The sequence below is a fragment of the Panthera onca genome, chromosome A3 (assembly GCF_046562875.1).
Source record: "Panthera onca isolate mPanOnc1 chromosome A3, mPanOnc1 haplotype 2, whole genome shotgun sequence".
Taxonomy (NCBI): Eukaryota; Metazoa; Chordata; class Mammalia; order Carnivora; family Felidae; genus Panthera; species Panthera onca.
Genome location: NC_138341.1, coordinates 78157974 through 78163973, shown reverse-complemented (window position 1 = coordinate 78163973; position 6000 = coordinate 78157974).

Below are 6000 nucleotides of genomic sequence, written 5' to 3'. Positions count from 1 at the left end.
TTTAGGATGAAAAGTTCTGAATGTATCTGTCAAGTCCATCTGGTCTAGTATATCATTCAGAGCCCTTGTTTCTTTATTGATTCTCTGTCTATATGATCTGTCCATTGTTGTAAGTGGAGTATTAATGTCTCCTGCAATTACCACATTCTTATCAATAACATTACTTATGTTTGTGATTGTTTTATATATTTGGGGGCTCCCATATTTGGTTCATAGGCATTTATATTTGTTAGCTCTTCCTGATGGATAGACCCTGTAATTATTATATAATGCCCTTCTTCATCTTGTTACAGCCTTTAATATAAAGTCTAGTTTGTGTAAGTATGGCTACTCCAGCTTTCTTTTGACTTTCAGTAGCATGATAGATAGTTCTCCATCCCTTCACTTTCAATCTGAAGGTGTCCTCAGGTCTAAAATGAGTCTCTTGTAGACAGAAAATAGATGGGTCTTGTTTTTTTATCCATTCTGATACCCTATGTCTTCTGGTTGGAGCATTTAGCCCATTTACATTCAGTGTTATTATTGAAAGATATGGGTTTAGTCATTGTGGTATCTGTAGGTTTCATGCTTGTAGTGATGTCTCTGGTACTTTGTGATCCTTGCAACATTTCACTTTCAGAGTCCCCCTTAGGATTTCTTGTAGGGCTGATTTAGTGGTGGTGAGTTCCTTCAGTTTTTGTTTGGGAAGACCTTTATCTCTCCTCCTATTCTGAATGACAGGCTTGCTGGATAAAGGATTCTCGGCTGCATATTTTTTCTGTTCATCACATTGAAGATTTCCTGCCATTCCTTTCTGGCCTGCCAAGTTTCAGTAGATAGGTCTGATACTACCCTTATGTGTCTACCTTTGTATGTTAGGGCCCATTTATACCTAGCTGCTTTCAGAATTCTCTCTTTATCCTTGTATTTTGCCAGTTTCACTATGGTATATCATGTGGAAGACTGATTCAAGTTATGTCCGATGGGAGTTCTCTGTGCCTCTTGGATTTCAATGCCCTTTTTCTTCCCCAGATCAGGGAAGTTCTCAGCTATGATTTGTTCAAGTACACCTTCAGCCCCTTTCTCTCTCTCTTCTTCTTCTGGAATTCCTATGATACAGATATTGTTCCATTTGATTGCATCACTTAGTTCTCTAATTCTCCCCTCATACTCCTGGATTTTTTTATCTCTCTTTTTCTCAGCTTCCTCTTTTTCCATAATTTTATCTTCTAATTCACCTATTCTCTCCTCTGCCTCTTCAATCCGTGCTCTGGCCGCCTCCATTTTATTTTGCACCTCATTTATAGCAATTTTTAATTCATCATGACTATTTTTTAGTCCCTTGATCTTTGTAGCAATAGATTCTCTGCTGTCCTCGGTGCTTTTCTCAAACCAGCGATTAATTTTATGACTATTATTCTAAATTCTTGTTCAGTTATATTGCTTAAATCAGTTTGGATCATTTCTTTAGTTGTCGCTACTTCCTGGAGTTTCTTTTGAGGAGAATTCTTCCGCTTCATCATTTTGGCTAGTTTTCTGACCCTGCGGTAGCTCCAAACTGCAGGGCACTTCCCCTGTGCTGTCTGGAGAAACTTGTGTTGGTGGGCGGGGCCAGACCTGATGTCTGCCCCCAGCCCACTGCTGGGCCACAGTCAGACTGGTGTGTACCTTATCTTCCCCTCTTCCAGGGGCAGGACTCACTGTGGAGTAGTGTGGCCCCTGTCTGGGCTACTTGCACACTGCCAGGCTTGTGGTGCCGCTTTGATGGGATCTGGCCAAGGGCGTATTAGACGGGGTGGATCCGCAAAGTGCACAGGGGTGGGAGGGGCGGCCTTAGCTAGCTTTGCCATCAGTGGTCCCCTGCAGGAGGGGCCTTGCAGCACTGGGAGGGAGGCAGACCTGTCAGAGGGATGGATCCACAGAAGCACAGCATTGGGTGTTTGCACAGTGCAAGCAAGTTCGGTGGTGGGAACCGAATTCCAAATCCCTTTGGAATTTCGGCTGGGGGATGGGAGAGGGAAATGGCGCTTGCCAGCGCCTTTGTTCCCCCATGGAGCTCTGTCCTTCCAGGGACTCAACAACTCTCCCTCCAGTAGGCCCCAGGTGTTTTTCAAAAAGTGGTTCCAGCCGGTATCCCCGCGGGCTCTGTGTCCCAGTCTTTTTAGAGGAGTCCTCTCACCCTCCCTGCTCTATGAGAGCAGAGCTGTTGACTTTTAACATTCCAGATGTTAAGTCCCATTGGCTGTCAGAACTCACGCAGTCTGGCCCCTCCACTTTTGCAAGCCAGACTTGGGGGCTCTGCCTTGCCGGGCAGGCTGCTCCTCCACCGCCCTGGATCCCTCCCGCCAGTCCATGTAGCACACACTGCCTCTCCACCCTTCCTTCTGTGGGCCTCTTGTCTATGCTTGGCTCTGGAGACTCCATTCTGCTATTCTTCTGGTGGTTTTCTGAGTTATTTAGGCCGATTTGGGTGGAATCTAACTGATCAGCAGGATGAGGTGAGCCCAGTGTCCTCCTATGCCACCATCTTCCCCTAATTGTATCCACAATCTGATTTTAAAATGGGCAAAGGACCTGAACATACACATGAAAAGACAACAGACACATGAAACGATGCTCAACATCACTAATCATCAGGGATATGTAAATCAAAACCACAGTGAGATATCACCTTACGCTTGTCAAAATAGCTAAAATCAAAATGACAAGAAATAACCATGTTGGTGAGAATGTGGAGAAAAGGAAGCTGTCATTCATTGTTGGTAGGAATGTAAATTTGTACAACTACTATAGAAAACAGTATAGTGGTTTCCCCCAAAAAATTAAAAATAGAAATACTATATGATCCAATAATTACACTGGGGATTTACTCAAAGAAAATGAAAATACTAATCCAAAAAGATAGATAAATGCACTCTGTGTTTATTTCAGCATTATTTACAATAGCCAAGATATGGAAGCAACCTAAATGTCCATCAATAGAAAAAATGGATAAGGAAGATGTCACACACACACACACAGAGGAATATTGCACAGACATAAAAAAGGATGAGATCATGTCATTTGTGGCAACATGGATGAAGCTAGAGGGTATTATGCTAAATGAAATAAGTCAGACTAAGAAAGACAAATACCATATGATTTCACTCAAATGTGGAATCTTTAAAAAACACACACACACAAATCAAAACAACGACAACAAAAAGCAGCAGCAGACCTGTAAACACAGAGAACTGATGGTTGCCAGAGAGGAGGAGGGTAGGAGCTGGGCAAAATGGGTGAAGGGGAGCGGGAGATACAGGCTTCCAGTTATGGAACAAATAAGTCACAGGAATAAAAGGCACAGCATAAGTAATATAGTCAATGATACTGCAATAGTATTGTATGGTGACAGATGGCAGCCGTACTCGTGATGAGCATAGCGTAACATATAAACTTGTCAAATCACCATGTTGTACACCTGAAACTAATGTAACACTGTATGTCAACTACACTCAAATAAAAGAACTTAAAAAAACAAAAAACAAAAAAAAACCCTATGCTTGGAAGAATGCAGCCACGTACCTGGAAACAGGGGCGGGCAAGGAGAGGGAGAGACAGTATAAATGGCCTCCCAGCAAACCACTAGGAAATACAAAAGAAAAAGGTGCCCCTTGTCTCCCACAGGGGTCACTGCTCCAGGGTTTCCATTATCCCTTTATTGACCACAGCAGCCTCACTCAAACACAACGTTCTAAAGCCACTCAAAACAATTTTGGTTCCCAAAAGTATGTTCTCTCACCTCCGCCTCCTGCTGCCTGGAACACTTTCCTCACCTTTTCCCCAACCACATCTCACTCACCCTACAGGGACTCAGCTTATATGTTGCCTTCTACAGGAAGCCCACCAGACTGACCCCCCCTCAGCCTCTGCTGAACACCCAGAGCCCTGTGGGCTTCCACCATCACAGCAGTGGTTATTCAGTGGTCTATGTTCTCCTTGATACACATTTCCAGAATAGGCACAGTGCAGCATTATAAAGGAAAGGTGAAATCTCTTTTTGGAGAAAGAGGTGAGGTCTATGTAGTCTTGGGACCATGCAGAAAGGGGTGGAGATGCAGTTTGGGGTCAGCACTTGAAAGAATGCTACCTCACTAACCAGCTTGAGCTTCCTTGGTAGGTGATGAGCTGCTCATCATAGGAAGGTAAGCAAGCAAATATCAGAAACTACCTCCCTCAGTCCTTCCCCTTCACACCCGGGGAGCCTACGCTGAGGCCAGTCCTCCCAGTAAGTGCTCAATACATGTTTGAATGGAAGTGAAGTCTGGAGGAACAAGAAAGGAGAAGTACAGATGGAGAGGGTCAGATAGAAACCAACAAACATCAACAGTGAACAAAACAGGGAGAACAAGCAGTGGAGACAGAAAGATGTAGGGAAGCTGAACTCCACTAACTACACCCAAGACACCATTTGTGACAGCATGGATGGACCTTGAGCACATCATGTTAAGCAAGATAATTCAGACAGAGAAAGACAAGTACTAATGATGTCACTTATATGTAAAATCTAGGGAAAAAACCTGTAAAGAACAGAATAAAATGGTGATTTCCAGAGAATGAGGGTGCAGAGGAAAATGACTGATGGTCTTTAAGAGTATAAACTTGCAATGAGTACTGAAATAGCCATAGATATCTAATGCACAGTATAATGAATATAGTCAGTAACACTGTACTATGATGTAATGTGATAAACATTGCTTCAATGGCAATCATATTCATACATATATATATACACACACATATATATATGCACACACACCAAAGTAACATGCTCTACACCTTAAATTTACAAATTATAACATTTCAAACTTACCAAATAATTAATTTAAAAAAAATTTTTTTAATGTTTATTTATTTTTGAGAGAGACGGAGACAGAATGCGAGTGGGGAAGGGGCAGAGAGAGAGGGAGACACAGAATCCGAAGCAGGCTCCAGGCTCCGAGCTGTCAGCACAGAGCCAGAGGTGGGGCTCGAACTCACGAGCTCTGAGATCATGACCTGAGCCTAAGTCAGACGCTCAACCGACTGAGCCACCCAGGCGCCCCAAATAATTAATTTTTTTAATGAAGAAGAAAAGAATCTCAGGCAGAGGAGACAGTAAATGCAAAAGCCCAGAGGTGAGAGTCAGCATAGATATGTTTGGGGAACCCTGGAAGAGGGTGGAGGGACTTGGTCAGAGCCGCTGGTAGGAAAGATCCTGCAAGTGGTTCTGGAGTGAGTGGATTGCAGGGGACGGGAGTAGGGACCTCAAGACCAGGGTGGAGCCTGGGAAGAAATGGCCAAACGCTGGACAGGAGCTAGGACCAGATTTGGAACGGAGACGTTGGCTTGGAGAACAGCGGCACCTGGTGGTAACTGTGTGGAATCGCACCTTCTTTCATTGGTTCATTCAACATTAATTGCCAACACACGTAAGGTGGTTCCCAGTGTATCTGACACTCAGAGGGGATCATTTTTGATACCTCCTTCCTATAAAATAATTTTCAGCAATAATAATAAAATCGTTATGATGACCATAAAAGAAGTGCAGACGGTGAAAATGTATTTCCCTTCTTCAAAAACACTTTATGTAATAATGTAAATGATTGTCCAGTAACTAAGCAAATTTTAATAAAACTGAAATATCTGCAAACACTACAATTCGGGAAGCCACAAAACCTCACCACTGATATAATATTTTCTTGATTTGTTCGTTGGTTTTAAAACAATTGAAAAACAATGCTTGAATCTTAATGGTGTTATTCAAATTCAGTTATTATAGCTCACATATGAACTAATATGTACGTTTACCAACTAAAACTAAAAGTCTTTCATGTCGTGGTTTTCAAGCCTCCACTGTTTGAAACTGTAAGCATGAATCTTCAAATGGTCACCCAGAATGACAAAATGGAAGCAATTCAAGCTCCTGTGTTTATCTTTACAATCAGTGTTTGTCTATTTTGAATCTCAATGCAGGAAGATATTGTCTCCCATGGCTTGGAG